This window comes from Panthera tigris, chromosome A1 (genome assembly GCF_018350195.1).
Source record: "Panthera tigris isolate Pti1 chromosome A1, P.tigris_Pti1_mat1.1, whole genome shotgun sequence".
NCBI lineage: Eukaryota > Metazoa > Chordata > Mammalia > Carnivora > Felidae > Panthera > Panthera tigris.
The window spans coordinates 9,414,253-9,430,936 of NC_056660.1; the positions used below are offsets into that span (position 1 = coordinate 9,414,253).

At 43.7% G+C, this 16,684-nt stretch overlaps 1 protein-coding gene across 13 annotated transcripts in view; it reads right to left on the reverse strand.

Moving 5' to 3' along the window:
* KATNAL1 (katanin catalytic subunit A1 like 1) overlaps positions 1-9,235 on the reverse strand; it is a 109,367-nt gene extending 100,132 nt beyond the window's left edge. For 10 of the 13 annotated variants that reach the window (XR_006220065.1, XR_006220049.1, XR_006220030.1 and 7 more), the window contains exon 1: positions 8,942-9,235. The gene's annotated coding sequence lies outside the window, so the exon portion shown is untranslated. Of the gene's footprint in view, positions 1-7,781; positions 7,899-8,490; positions 8,541-8,574; positions 8,719-8,941 lie in introns of those variants that run through there. The other 3 variants (XR_006220093.1, XR_006220100.1, XR_006220149.1) reach the window with 3 other exon arrangements.
* Between the last annotated feature and the right edge of the window lie 7,449 nt (positions 9,236-16,684).

Sequence of the window (16,684 nt, forward strand, 5' to 3'; positions counted from 1 at the left end):
AAGGCATCACAATCCCAGACTTTAGCCTCTACTACAAAGCTGTAATCATCAAGACAGTATGGTACGTGCACAACAACAGACACATAGACCAATGGAATAGAATAGAGAACTAGAATTGGACCCACATGTGTATGGCCAACTAATCTTTGACAAAGCAGGAGAGAGTATCCGATGGAAAAAAAGACAGTCTCTTTAGCCAATGGTGCTGGGAGAACTGGACAGCAACATGCAGAAGAATGAAACTACATCCAGATGGCCAACCGACACATGAAAAAATGCTCAACATCACTTATCATCAGGGAAATACAAATCAAAACCACAATGAGATACCACCTTTCACCTGTCAGAATGGCTAACATTAACAACTCAGGCAACAACAGATGTTGGCGAGGATGCGGAGAAAAAGGATCTCTTTTGCATTGCTGGTGGGAATGGAAGCTGGTGCGGCCACTCTGGAAAACAGTATGGAGGTTTCTCAAAAAACTAAAAATAGAACTACCTACGACCCAGCAATTGCACTACTAGATATTTGTCCAAGGGATACAGGTATGCTGTTTCGAAGGGACACATGCACCCCAAAGTTTACAGCAGCACTATCAACAATAGCCAAAGTATGGAAAGAGCCCAAATGTCCATCGATGGATGAATGGATAAAGAAAATGTGGTATATATATACACACACACACACACACACACACACACACACACACACACACAATGGAGTATTACTCGGCAATCAAAAATAATGAAATCTTGCCATTTGCAACTATGTGGATGGAACTGGAGGGTATTATGCTAAGTGAAATTAGTCAGTCAGAGAAAGACAAAAATCATATGACTTCACTCATATGAGGACTTTAAGAGACAAAACAGATGAACATAAGGGAAGGGAAACAAAAATAATATAAAAACAGGGAGGGGGACAAAACAGAAGAGACTCATAAATATGGAGAACAAACTGAGGGTTACGGGAGGGGTTGTGGGAGGTGGGATGGGCTAAATGGGTAAGGGGCATTAAGGAATCTACTGAAATCATTGCTTCACTATATACTAACTAATTTGGATTTAAATTTTAAAAAATAAAGTTAAATTAAAAAAAAAAAAAAGAATGAAACTAGACCACTTTCTTACACCACACACAAAAATAAACCCAAAATGGATGAAAGACCTAAATGTGAGTGAGGAAACCATCAAAACCCTAGAGGAGAAACAGGCAACAACCACTTTGAACTCACTCGCAGCAATTTCTTCAACATGTCTCCAAAAGCAAGGGAATTAAAAGCAAAAATGAACTATTGGGACCTCATCAAGATAAAAAGCTTCTGCACTGCAAAGGAAACAATCAACAAAACTAAAAGGCAACCAGCAGACTGGGAAAAGATATGTGCAAATGACATATCGGATAAAGGGTTAGTATCCAAAATCTATAAAGAACTTACCAAACTCAATACCAAAAAACAAATAATCCAGTGAAGAAATGGGCAGAAGACATGAATAGACACTTTTCCAAAGAAGACATCCAAATGGCTAACATGAAAAGATGCTCAACATCACTCATCATCAGGGAAATACAAATCAAAACCACACTGAGATACCACCTCACACCGGTCAGAGTGGCTAAAATTAACAACTCAGGAAACAAGAGATGCTGGTGTGGATGTGAAGAAACAGGAACCCTCTTGCACTGTTGGTGGGAATGTAAACTGGTGCAGCCGCTCTGGAAAACAGTGTGGAGGTTCCTCAAAAAATTATCCAAAGGATACAGGAGTGCTGGTTCAGGGGCAGATGTACCCCAGTGTTTACAGCAGCTCTTTCAACAATATCCAAATTATGGAAAGAGCCTAAATGCCCATCAACTGATGAATGGATAAAGAAGATGTGGTTTATATATATAATGGAATACTATTTGGCAATGAGAAAGAATGAAATCCTGCCATTTGCAGCAACACGGATGGAACTGGAGGGTATTATGCTGAGTGAAATACGTCAATCAGAGAAAGACAGATATCGTATGTTTTCACGCATATGTGGAACTTCAGAAACTTAACAGAAGACCATGGAGGAAGGGAAGGGGGAAAAAAATAGATACAAACACAGAGAGAGGGAGGCAAACCATAAGAGACTCTTAAATACACAGAACAAACTGCAGGTTGATGGGAGGGGTGGGGGAGAGGGGAAAATGTTTTAATTAAAGTATTTTCATTCTCACACTTCCATCATTCTCTCATAATGCTCTTTTTTCTTCTAGGAGTTGTGAATTCCTGAAATTAGATATTTATTTTAGAAACACTGAAGCAGCCTCAACAACAGCAATGTGAACAAAATAACACCAATTAGAACAGTGGTGGCAAAACAAATCAGATTTAAGCATTTTGTCCCACACTGAATTCGACCAATGTGGTCCAGCCTCTACATATATTTTTCTTTAAAGTTTATCAAAATCACCAAAGTCCAGTCTATTTCATGCAATGACTACTATAAATCCCAGCAATTAAAAAAAAAAAAAAAACATAATCACAACTGCTAGAACTACCACATCTTGAAGTATGTTTTAGTAGGAATAAATTGACCTAACTTGTGAGCCCCAGTCAGCAAAACAGCTAACTTTGAAAGCCACAATACCCATCTCTTTATGATGGGTTATACTCTCAAGGACTATAGCTTGCCATGAATAATCAAGAATATGATGCAATCAAAAACCCAGAGACAAGAGGAAAATGTCTGTAGCAATGAAGCCTTTTTGTTTCCTTACCTAAGCTCACTTCTCAAATACTTGGGAAACAGAAAAATGACTGCGCGTACAAAATAAAAGAATCTAAATAGATAATCCTAAGAGCTTAAATGTTTCTCAGAAGTAGCCATCATAATAATTTCTGCCCATGGATTAAATTCTTTAACATACTGAAGCAGCAGATAATGTTTACCATCTGCCAGTCTGTCTCAAGATGGCAGCTTAAACCATAAATTTTATTGGGGCTCCCGGGCGGCTCAGTCGGTTAAGCATCCGACTCGGTTTCAGCTCAGGTCATGATTTCATGGTTTATGGGATTGAGCCCCATGTCAGGCTCTGCACTGACAGCACAGAGCCTGCTTGGCATTCTCTCTCTCTCTCTCTCTCTCTCTGCCCTTCCTCTGCTCTTAAAAAAAAAAAAAAAAAAAGAATTACAAAGTTAGAAAGGGACTCAAAAGGTCATTTAGTCCATCTCCATACCTTCAAATAGGACCTCATCAAACAATCCATAGCAAAAGAAACATAAAGACATCTAGTGGAGATTAAATAACTCACCTTAGAAAACTATTCCTTTTTTTTAAAAAACCTCTCCCATAATCTACGCCTTAAATTTGTCTAGCTAGTGACTGTATACACTTAACTTTGACTAAGTATTCTAAGGCATTCTTTCACTAGGTCTACCATATATAAAATAGTTATTAGGAGAAAACAATGTCTGAAATAATAATGAGTCCCGGGTGGCTCAATCGGTTAAGCATCTGACTCCTGATTTTGGCTCAGGTCATGATCTCGAAGGCAGTGAGTTCAAGCCCCACATCAGGTTCTGTACTGGAGGTGCAGAGCCTGCTTGGGATTTTCTCTCCCTCTCTCTCTCTGCCCCTCCCTTGCTTGTTCTCTCTCTCAAAATACATAAATAAACTTAAAAAAAAGAAATAACGCTGAGTACATTAAAATATACATATTTCCATTCACAAATAGATGCTCAAAATTAGTAACATGATAATCTGAATCAGTCCAGAAATGAGATCTCATCAATTGAAGTTTAGGGCTATCGGGATCTCAAATCATGCAGCGCAATTCCCAATTTCTTTGAAGATGAAACCAAGGCAAAGATGTTATTCCTATTAATGGTCTATAAAAGAACATCGTATAGCATTTAAGGAAGCCTTACTTAAAAGAATTGACGAATCTTTTTATTGATCAAATCATTATTTTGTAATGGAACCACTGCCTGATCTCCCTGCTTAATATAGTCAGGTAAAGTCACAGGACGTGGCCTCTTGTCAAACAGAACCGACAATCCTGGCATATTGTTGCTAAGGGGGAGAAAGGAAAGTAGCCTTCAGTTACTGAGCACTTAGGGTTTACCTCCATTAAACCGTCCAATCTTCCCCAAAATCCTATAAAATAGTATTAACATCCTTTTTTTAATAAGGGTACAGGTTTGGAAACTTGTCTGTGATTACACAGAAAATAAGTTGTAGTTCCAGAACTGGACAACAGATATAACTGGCCCCTTCCACTCTTACCACGTGCAGTAAACGATCCTTGGAGAAATGTTCTCTAGAAAAGAATATCACTGTACATACTGCAAAAATCAAAGTATTAATCCAAAGAAGCCATAAGGGCTTTCTAATTTTACTGTGATATTTACACAAAATAGATAATAATTATCAGTTAAATGAATAAATCTAAAGTTGTTGGTTGTTGAGGAACAATCAATCATAAGTTCTTGGCCTGGATTCTCTTCTCTTTAGTCACACATTAGGCTACTGGTCTATTTTAAGCTCTCCTTTAGTAAATCAAAATTTAAGGGGGGGTAAAAAAAAAAAAAAATCACACAACCTTATGTTTTGCTGTCATTGAAAATTACCAAATCTAATCTCAGCTCCATGAAACCATTCTTAACCTGTCCTAGCTCAGTGACTATTCCAAAACCCCACCATTCTCCTTTCCCACCGAACGCCCCACCCCCATCTCCTCTCATCAATTGACCTTGACTCCTATCTACCTCTTAGAGAACATAAGCTTTGAACTCTTGAACCTTTTACCACCCAACCTATAAATATCCATATCTATTCTCACTTCTTTTCTTCCTTTTTCAGTGCATCTCTCCTCCTGTCTACACTAGCACACTGCCTAGGATCACAGCTAGCTAGCACTTAGTTGATACTTTAAAAATGTAACAAACTAATTCTAGACTGATTCTTCCAACTCTGCTCGTCCATCGTTCCCTACATTTTCAGAGATAGATCCATCCACTATCTCCTCTCTCTCATCTCCTACATCTTCAAACATTTCCTCTTCATTGGCTCTTTCCCTAACAGCTCATCAGTCTTTAAAGAAAAAAAAAAAACCTACAAACCTTTTTCAGTTACTGCTTTATCCCTTTCTTTCCTTCAGAGTCAAACTTCTTTAAAGAAAAGTGTGTCTGGGGATTTTATATTAAGGAAGTACTGTCCATTTCTTTTAAGCAGGATAATAGTACAGTTTTTTTTTTTTTTTAAGAAAGAATCCTTAAAAAATTTTTTTAAGTTTATTTAAGTAATCTCTACACCCAACGTGGGGCTCGAACTCACTGCCCTGAGGTCAAGAGTCGCGCTCTCTACCAGCAGAGCCAACCGGGCACCCCAAACAGATATATATTGAAAACAATTACAGATAAAAAGATATGATACCTGAGCTTAGCTTTAAAACAATCCAAAAATAAATTAATTAATTAATCAAAAATAAATAATCCAGTTGGGGGCAGGGGTTATAGATGGAACAAAATTGGTGATGTGCTCATTCTTCAAGCTTAGGTAATGACTACATGGGACTCATCGTTCTATTTTCTTTTGTATTTGTATTATTATGGAAAACGCAAATGTTTTTTTTCAAGTGGCTTAAGCTCACATTCCTCTTTCTCATTTTTGCAAAGTTTAGAAGTGATTTGAAGTCACCAGATCCACTGGGTACGTTTCAATCTTTACCTTACTTGCCCTCTGCAAGACACATGATACTCTGGACCATTCCTGCTTCTAACTTTCCTCTCGTTTGTCATTTGTTATGCATGCCTGCTCTGATTCTTCTCTTTCTCTGCCTCCCAATCTCTCAGTCTCATTTGTGGGCATTTCTCCCACTTGCTTTCAAACATGGTCCTCCCTCCCCTCCTCACACACACACACACACACACACACACACACACACACACCCCATAAATGCTGCTGCTTCCCAAACTTATTCAAACTTTTCCTTTTTCGTTTCTATATATTCCTATGTGAGCTGACTCATTCTCTCCTTTAATTCCAACTACTTATGCACATGCAAACCTCCACCTCCAGCCCTGAACTCTCTCCTGAACTCCAGATCCAAATGCATCCTTACCTGAATATCCCACAAGAACTTTGAATGAATACTCAAAACTGAACTGATCTTTATCTTTCACCCCATCAAAACCCTGCTCCTTTTCCTCTCGATCAATGGTTTTATTATCCTTTCAGACATCCTAGGCAGAAAACTAGGAATCATTTGTCTTAAGGTTCCAAATATGTCTAGCCCTCAACTTAAATCGTACCAATTTTATCCCTTAAATACTTCTACAATCCCTGTCTTTCCATAACTCCAACTGCTTAGTTCAGACTCTCTTCATTTTTCCACTGTATTTTTTTCCCCTAAAACTGATTGCCCCACACCACTCTAATTTCCCCTCTCCTGGGTCTATTCTTCACACTTTAGCTGGAGTTATCTCTCTAAAATACAAACCCAGGGGCGCCTGGGTGGCTCAGTTGGTTAAGCATCCGACTTCAGCTCAGGTCATGATCTTACAGTCCATGAGTTCAAGCCCCACATCGGGCTCTGTGCTGACAGAGCAGAGCCTGGAGCCTGTTTCCGATTCTGTGTCTCCCTCTCTCTCTGCCCCTCACCTGCTCACGCTCTGTTGCTCTCTGTCTCAAAAATAAATAAAAACATTTTTAAAAAATTTTAAATACAAACCCAATAACACCACTACTCCATTTGAAATTCTTCCATGGTTGCCCCATGATGAAAAACAAAAACAAAAACAAAAACTTCCAAACTCTTTATCATGGTACCAAGTACTTTAATATCTGGCCTCTCCCATCACTATACTGCATTCACTCTGGAACTGGGGCATCAGAATGACCTAGGATTCTCCCAAAAAAACACTCAAATATATCCTTTGCTTTTTGTTGTGCCATTTGCCTAGAACGAGTTTCCTCAACTTCCCTCCAGTGAAAGCCTACTCAACCTTCTTTAACGCGGGTCAAATGTAACATCACACTGGAAACTTCCCCTGATCTCCTTAGAGTCAGGGTATTTCTACCAATGGGTACAGAGAACAGCCATCAGTGGCTGAGATCACGACTTAGATGAGTTAGACCCACTTGGGTTGAAATCCCAGGTTCAAACCTTATAAGGTACGACTCTGGACAAAAATCTTTAAGCCTGTTTCCTCATCTCTGAATAACAGTAGTTAGGGATTTTTATGAGGATTAAATAATGGACTACATACAAAATAATGTATAGTGCCTCGCTGAGATTAGGTAATCAATAAATGTTACTGTTATATTGCGATTTATTCCCACTCTGGGCTCCTATAGCTACTTGCACCTATCTCTGTCATACCGTTACGATAACATGACTGTTTGCCCATACAGAACACATCATCTTTTTATTCCCACTATCTGGCATAATGTCCACAATTTAACAGGTTTGTTAACAAACCTTGGATAAATAAATCACTTCCAATCCCTATAGTATTAAGGCGTCAAATTTTTTACTAACGGTCTTACTAGATTTAAGTTCCATCTCCTTGTACAAAATCGGTAATTTAAGTAAAATTCACAGGCCAGTCTCATTTTAATGGAGGAAAATAGGAATTTTGTAGTGGCCTTATGTTGTTTACTTGTTGAAAACACACCCACAAAATAAACCCGCTGTGCTACCAACGATTTTTCTGCATACTATATAAAATACCAAATTTCTACGATGGTTGTCTCCCTGTTGAAAAAAATTTAAAGGTTTTCTAAATCTGTGTCAGCTTCCTTACCACCAGGACCTAAGCCAACCCTAAGGGCTAAGGTGTATTACAGAGTTGCTGTTTCGTTTTGTGTTGTTTGGGCAATTTTCATCCTGAAAGCACGTTCCTGAGAAATTCTGAAGAATACTGAAATAACCAAAGAAAATAATTAGTACCCACTGCTAAAAAGCAAAAAAAAAATCAATCAATCAATAAATAAATAAGAAAGAAAAGTCTATGCTTTAAAAATTCCAGTAATTTAAAGTTAAACTAATCTTCAAAATACAATCAAAATATGTGCAGGCAGCGGCCAAGCTAGTAAGTGGGAAGGTGGGGGTCCTCATTTTGCGATCTTAACCCTCAATAAATACAATGCAAAAGGCAAAACGGTTATGAAAAAAAAAAAAGATACTACTATATAAAAGCATGGTCTCTACTTCTACACTTGACCTTTAAACATTAATGCCTTTTGAATAATAATTATTAGGGCTTAATATGCAAACACCTCTGAGCTACTTCAGAATAATCATGAATAAAAGCCTAGAAACCACACGTTCTCAGGAAAAGGAGAAAGGCCTGTTTAAAAAAAAAAAAAAAAAAAAATTTAGTTTCTCAGGTCTCGCATCAAATGTGTGCCATACATACGGTTCGGCACCGAGAGGCAGCAACCTGGGAGGGTCACAGGCGCCGCAGGCCCGAGGCCCTGCGGCTGGGGTGGCTGCTCATCCCTGAGACTTACGCGGGGCGGTGGCCCAGCCCAGCCGGGGTGGGGCTGAGCGCTGTCAGCCGGGGCGGGCCCAGCGGCGGGCCACCCAAGTCTCACCTCCACTTCCCTTTCCCAGCGCAGAGCCCAGTTCCGCGACCACCCAAGAGCCCCCGCACCACAAAGACAGATTTTTTTTCTCGCCCGGTCCGCTCAAAGTTTATCGTTCTCTGCCAGCGGTCGGGGCCGCCGGGCTTTGTAGTTCGCCGGTCCAGGCCACCCCGCCGAGGCCGAGAGCCTGTGCAGCCGCTAAACTACAATGCCCATAATGCCCCGCGAGCCTGGCGCTCCCACGGCCCTCCTCCTCCCCTCCCGGCGCCCCAGGACCGCGGCACTGCCCTGGCGGCGGGAGACCGGGTGGGGCTGTCCACCTGAACACCCCACCACCTGCCCTCCTGCCCGCGGCGCTCTCCCTCGGATTCATTACCTAGGTGCCGCAGGTCGGCCGGCTGTTGGTGATGCGGTCCGGGTGGGGGTGGGGCACAGGCCGCCGCAGCCGCCGCCGCGGAGTCCGTTAGTTCCCGACGTGCGTGAAGAGGCGGTGGCGGCGGCGTACGGTTGCCATGGCAGCCGCGGACCGAGCGGTGGGGGGCGCGCGGGGACTCCAAGACAACTCGGGGGAGGAGCCTGGGAACCCCACCCGGGTGCGGGGGAAGGGAGGCGCCTGGGTGCTTCGGGGGAAGGCGGGAGACTGTGACATTGAGGAGGGCGAGTGACTAATGACTCGGTGGGGCCGGATGAGCCCTGCTGCGGCAGCGTCCAATCCCCTTGGCATGACGCGTGTCCTGTGCCGTCGGCGGAGCGCGTTGGTGCCCGCTCTAATCCGAGAGGGTGCCTGTGGCGTCAGAGGAAGGAGCGCCCCAGCGGCTCAGCGCCGGCTCTTTAAAGGTCGTCTGGCCCGGCCCCTCCCCCGCCGCCTCGGCCGAGTGGCGGGGTGGGACCCGAAGCCACCCTGGGGCTTTTCACCGGGAAAGTCGCAGTCTCTCACACCTTTCTGCCACTCTGAGGAGTGGGCTAGAAATGAATCCGTTAGTAAAAACGTAGTGCCTACAGCCTTTAGGCTCATTCGGGAGGTTTGAGAACTTGTACGTGGCCGTGATTTCAGCTGAATTTTTGATGGGTAGTATTTCTTAGGTAACCGTTTGCGGACTCTCCAGGACCCACCTGAGAGATGCGGTGCCGTAGAAACTGAGGTCAAGCGCAAGGGCTTCCGAAACTCGCTTCTGGGTTCACGTCCTGCCCCTATATACTTGGTAGCTGATAAACGGGGGGGGGGGGGGGGGGGCAATTTCTTTACCCCCTGTGATGCTGAAAGTTTTAATCTGCAAAATGCAGGTAATGGCCAGCTCCCAGTGCTTGTGAGAAATAAAAAAACATTAATGCTGATGAAGCACTGTAAAACAAAGACTGGCATTTAACAGTAACTTTTAAATCTTAGTTATTCAACGCTTCCTGATAAGAATCAGAAGAGTGGGTAGCCTGGAGGTGAGGGTGGGACTTTTTTTTTTTTTAGAGGGGAGGAGGAGGGGGAGGAGGGGGGGTGGGGGTGGGCAGAGACAGAAAGGGAGAGAGAGAATCTTGAGCAGGCGCCCGCTCAGTGCGGAGCCGGAGGTGGGGCCCCATCTCCTGACCCGTGAGCCAAAATCAAGAGTCAGATGCTCAACAGACCGAACCGCCCAGGCTCCACTGAAGAGGGAATTTTCCGCGGTGATGCAGAAGATGTGTATCATGCTTAGCGCTTGGGTTACAGAGGCCTGTGCATTTGTCAAAACTCATGGAATGGTGCAGGTAGTGAAATGCGTGCATTTCACTGTGTGTGAATGTACCTCCAAAAAAGAACGTAAGAATATTTTTTTAAGATCTGCCTTCGCAACTTTCGAATAGACAACACAGTGCCATTAACTGTAGTCCTGCTGTACGTTACATCCCCAGGAATTATTTATTTTATAACAAAATTCGTACTCGGTGACCCCCTTCACCCATTTTGCACCCCCGCCCCCACCTCTGGCAACCACCAATTTGTTCTCTGCCTCTGTAAGATTGCTATTACAGCGGTAGACTCTAATAGCGACCACAGAGATATTCTGCAGCCAATCTCCAGATTTTGCAAATGAGGAAAATGAGACCTAGAGATTTAAGTAAATGGGGGAAATTACTGACCCTGTCGTTTTCTAGCAATAAACGTCTCTTGAGAAATTATGATTGAAAATAGCAAGCTACTGTGTATATCATCCAGTTCTCAGTCGGGGTCACCTTGTCCACAAAAATCTTGTTGAGATTGACTCAAATCCCTTTTCCACCTCCTGTGGAAAGGCCAGTGTCTTCTCCAAGATTGTACATCCCCCGTGGGGGGCAGGGGAACTTACCATCACAGGGTCACTTCTGGCTCTGAGTTCTTGCTTTCTCTGAACACAGGGACTCTCTCACATCTCGCCTTCTGCAACTCTTTTCTCTCCTGCTGACCCAGTGTGGAAATCAAACACTTTTCTTTGGCTGTGTGTGTGTAGCAGGCTCCTCTGAAGGTTTGGAGCAACTAAAGGGTTTTAAATGAAGGACGTAAATAGCCTAAAGTTAGAAGTCCATGGTCTTGAAAGGCCTTCAGTATCACAATGGCATTGGTGTCCACCAACCCCTCCCCCATCCTTTCTCAGCATAAGCTGCCACTCCCCACTAATCAACATCTTCCTGGTCCCATCCCTCTCCCTTCCTCTTTTCTCTCTTTATACAGTACTTTTAGTTATCTCTTTCTCCTAATCTGTACCTTCTGGACCACCTTCCACTCCTAAACTGTTTATCAAAGTGTTTTCCTACACAAAATATTTTCCCCAAGAGGAACTCTAGTGCCAGCTATTAAAAGCATATGTTGCAACACAGTATATATCTGCATATTCTACTTGATTCGGTCCACAGTATACTCAGTAAATATTAAGCTTGTGCAGAAACAGAAGCAAAAATTAACCATTGGGGCCTCAACACGATAAAAAGCTTCATTTGCAAATATCTTTTCCGGAGGAGGAAACAATCAGCAAAACTAAAAGGCAACCGACAGAATGGGAAAAGATATTTGCAAATGACATATCAGATAAAGGCTTAGTATCCAAAATCTATTTAAAAAAACTTACCAAGCTCAACAACCAAAAAACACATAATCCAGTGAAGAAATGGGCAAGAGACATGAATAGACACTTTTCCAAAGAAGACATCCAGATGGCTAACAGACACATGAAAAGATGCTCAATGTCACTCATCATCAGAGAAATACAAATCAAAACCACAATGAGATACCACCTCACACCTGTGAGAATGGCTAAAATTAACAATTCAGGCAACAACAGATGTTGGTGAGGGTGCAGCAAAAGAGGAACCCTCTTGCACTGCTGGTGGGAATGCAAACTGGTGCAGCCACTCTGGAAAACAGGATGGAGGTTCTTCAAAAACATTAAAAATAGAACTACCCTACGACCCAGCAATTGCCCTCCTAGGTACTTATCCAAAGGATACAGGAGTGCTGATTCAAAGGGGCACGTACCCCAGTGTCGATAGCAGCACTGTGGACAATAGCCAAAGTACGGAAAGAGCCCAAATGTCCATGAACTCATGAATGCGTAAAGAAGATGTGATATATATATACACAATGAAATATTACTCGGTGATCAAAAAGAATGAAATCTTGCCATTTGCAACAACATGGCGGGAGCTAGAGTGTATTATGCTAAGCGAAATAAGTCAGAGAAAGACAAATATATGATTTCATTCATATGTGGAATTTAAGAAACAAAACAGATGAACATAGGGGAAGGGAAGCAAAAATAAGATAAAAACAGAGAGGGAGACAAACCATAAGAGACCCTTAAACACAGAGAACAAACTGAGGGTTGCTAGAAGGGTGTTGGGTGGGGGCAGATGGGCTGAATGGGCGATGGGCATTAAGAATGGCACTTGCTGGGATGAGCGCTGGGTGTCATATGTAGGTGACGAATTACCAAATTCTATTCCTGAAGTCATTATTACACTATATGTTAACTAACTTGGATTTACATTAAAAAAAAAAAAAAAAAAAAGGCTTATACACATGACCTGTCCAGGCTACCTGCATAGTGGGTTCAATTATGAGAACTACTTGGTATAAATGAGGAAGCAATTGATTGTGGCTGGGATTTGCTGTCTGAAAGAAAGAAAAGAAATTCAGGCCTCCGTGATCGTAGCTTACATTATGCGGAAGAAATGATAGCATTCAAGCAATACAACCCAGAACAAAATCTGAGTTAATCCTTGATAGCAATGACATCCTTATAGAAGCAACACCTGGACTTGTCACTGGTCACTGACAAGCAACACTGCTTGTCACCTGGACTAGCAATTTGATCACAACTCTGCATATATAATGAGCATATAAATAGAGTCTCCTTTACTCCTGGAGAAGAAAATACTGATCTGCTATCGGCAGAACACATGTTTTTGCAGTAGGGATGATAGGCTCGCTTGACCCGTCTAGCCCTCATCTGGTTTCCCTTGTGACCAGTCACTTGCATTTACAAGGCAGCTGGCCAGGGTTGTAGTGCAATCTACAGCCATGAAGAAGTCTGCACATGCAAGGTCCCAATGCATTAACCCTCCTTGTTTGGGAGAAGCCGGGACCCCAGAGAAACAGCTCAGCGGGACGAGCCACTTAAGGAGAATGATGACAGCAGTGAAAAGCAACAGCTGCCTTAAAGTAAAGCTGAAGGAGGGTGGTCACACCAAGGAAGACCATGGGCAACTGAAGCACGGCCTCAGGAAACCTAGCGTGGCTATGGAGCCGGCAAGGAGTGAGGACTGACAAAAATGGTTTATTGTTTTCACTGGAGACTTTGGATCATTTCAGGTAATAAACACACTGTGCAAATCTGCAAGTGATAACGGGTTAATCTACAGACAATATGGTCCTGAGCCTCAGGAAAGACACTTAGCACATCTGGGGCAGCTGGGTGGCTCAATCGGTTGAGCGGTTGAGCGTTGAACTCTTGATTTCAGCTCAGGTGGATGATCCCAGCCAGGGTCGTGGGGACTAATCTTCCATTGGGCCCTCGCTAAGCACGGAGCCTGCTTAAGAGTGTCTCTCTCTCTCTCTCTCTCTCTCTCTCTCTCTCTTCCTCTCAGCCCCTCTCCCCCACTAGCATGCTCTCTCTTTAAAAGATAAAGACTTTTAAAAATTTTTTTTAAATAAATTGAAAACAAAACAAAACAAAACCCAGAGACTTAGCACATCTGGTTCAAAGTCAGGCATTTTCCCTCAGTTCTCAGTCTTGGCTGCTATAGCATTTGACTTTGCCGGCCACCTTCCTTAGTGGTTCATGACCTTGGTTCTCCTGAAAGCATACTTCAGTGTGCTCACCAGCTCTTCCCCCTGCTCCTTCATTGTGGCAATAGTTCCCAACATCAAATCCTACACCCTCTCCATTTATAGGGTTTCGTCTCTCAGTTCTGGTTGACGCACAGATTTCCCTGACTAGTTCTGATCCCCAAGCTCCACTCCTGCCCCAAGTTTGCTGGGTCCTTCCTCACCTCGTTCTGTCTAATGTTCTCTTCACCTGGGATGCTATCCCCCTCCCCTAAATTCGACCTGTATTCTGCAAAAACTAACTCAGGCCTCTACATGAAATCTTTCCAGGTCATTCCTGCTCACAATAGTACCGGCCTACTCTGCACTCACAAAATTTCCTGCCTATACCACCCACTTTGACAACTAACCATACTGCCTAGTGGCAGCTTGTGGGTTGTTGACCCATTGGCCTTTGTCTTTTCTCCTTACTAGATCTCAAGCTCCTCTGATGAACACTTATGGGTATTTCCAAATACATCTTTATAATACCTTTTATATAAGGGCACAGTATTTTTGTCTGATGGCTGGCTCCTTCACTTTTCTCCTGAGTTAACCCTGCTTTGTGTAGCTCTCCCCGTCTAGTGCTATAGAGGACATTTACAGCCTCCTCATATAAATATCCCTGAAGCCTATAGAAAAGCATAGGCCCCCATATGTATTCGGTGCGAGGGTGCCTCACGAGGAAATTCCTCCAAGTGACTTTTGGTAGGGAAGGAGTTCAGGAGGTAAGTGGTTCTGAATTCCGACGCTCAAACTCACTACTAGGACCTAGAGCAAAGTTTAGCAGGTCATGAGATCAAGGTAATGCATCTCGTCCAGCTTTTTAATGCTTAAAATGTGAGAGGGTAAGATACAGTAAGGGAAGGTAGAATCAAACAGAAGGAATAGGAAATGAAATGCGGGGCGTGTACGCATAGCCCTGATCAAGTACTATATGGCGGTCAGTGGGCTTCAAACCTACCCTCTCTCCACTGTTCCGTGCTGGGGGAGCTGGAACCCCACAACCCACATTTCTCCCTTGTCTCTGGCTCGTGGGTGCACTCGTAGAAGAGCACAAGGCTGGAAGACGGGGAAGCCACTGCTCCCAGCGTCCCTTCCTGTCAGCATCACCCAAGCAGTGGCCCTTTGGCCTGGTGGCCAGAACTTGTCTCCATCTTCTAGCTGCACTTCCAGAACCAGTCCCCTGGCGCCTCCTCTCCCTCCACCCCAGACTTAGCAGCAGGAACCAGTCAGTGCCTTTCTTCAGAGGTCTGGGTCCCACCTCCGTAGGTTCCTTCTCCTGGCTGCTGGGTTCTGAGGACCCCGCCCTCCTCTCCTCTCTCTGATCTCTGGCCCCAGAGGCAGAAGCTGCTTTTTGCAGTCACTTACATGGTGACTCCCGTGTTCCTTTTACATTTTTTCAGCCCTCCAACACCTATTGAATCAATTCCCTATGCGAAATTCTCTCCGTGGAAATACTTCCTTTGGCTTCCTTTTGCCTGACGGCTGGACGCTGACAAATACGGGTTGTGAAGTGAAATATATCTCCTGTGAATGTCGATCCAGAGGGTTTAAGAAACACTATCTCAGAGGAGTGGGAGAGTCCTTCACCAAACAGATGCCCTACGTGCCAAGGGTCCAGTCCTTCCACAGACGGGTGCTCTGTGTCTCAGGTCTGTGAAGAGCAGAGACCCAGTTCTGCCATAGCAACTGTCACCGTCGGACCCCAGGCCTAGCGCGGCCTTAAGAATCACTGGCGATGAGCTTACAGTTGCCTACCACAGTTTGGCTGGAACCCCACGCTTCATGTGGACTCTGACCTCTCTCAGATATGTAGAAATGCAGCTTTATTTTTAATTTTTGGGAATGTTTATTTTTGAGAGAGAGCGAGAAAGAGACAGAGTGTGAGTGGGAGAGGGGCAGAGAGAGAAGGAGACACAGAACCTGAAGCAGGCTCCAGGCTCCCAGCTGTCAGCAGAGAGCCCCATGCAGGGCTCGAACCGCCGAGCTGTGAGATCATGACCCGAGCCAAAGTCGGAGGCTTAACCAACTGACCCACCCAGGCGCCCCGAAACGCAGCTTTTTAACTTGCTACCCTTAGCAAGTGGGGGGGGGGGAACAAGAGTTAATGATGAAAAAGCAAGAAAGGGGTACCACAGACCTCACCAAGTGGGACCTGGTGAGGCCAAGAGAAGGATGAAAAAGACAGATTTTCAGGGTGGATTTTTTTTCTCTCTGATGTTGCCCTTTCTCACAGGTCACATGAGGAGGTAATAGACAAGAGAAGGAAACGAAGAACCTTGTACCTATGTTTCTGCCATATCCAGCCCAAATGGGGCTTTTGCTCTATTTTATTCATGAACTTCTGCTTCAGTGCTCCCATTAGCAGTGAGGCACTCTTTAAAGACCAAAGCTATTAGGCCAGCCTCACTTAATCACCCATTCTTAATGAAAAGAACTGCTCTACTTTTGGGGAATTCAAAACATTTCTTATGAATGCCAAAATAAACACGGAACCTCTTGGCAGTCGCCTGTGGGGATTCTCCTTGCTTATGATTTTGTATTTCCTTATGCTAATTTAGAAATAGGAACAGGAAACCCAGGACTCGAGGCTGTTAAGCGGATTGGTAACACTCTGGAGTGTTGCGGGTACGTAACTCAATGAATGAATGTCGAGTCCTCCGTGATAGCTGGAGTAATAGTATTTTCATTGAGCACCGAAGTAAGTCATTGCCTCCACCCGGCGAGATGCTAATTCATTAGCACCTAACTGCGCGAGGACCTTACATTTAGCAGAGGAATCCATCACCGGACGTGAATTACTCAGGC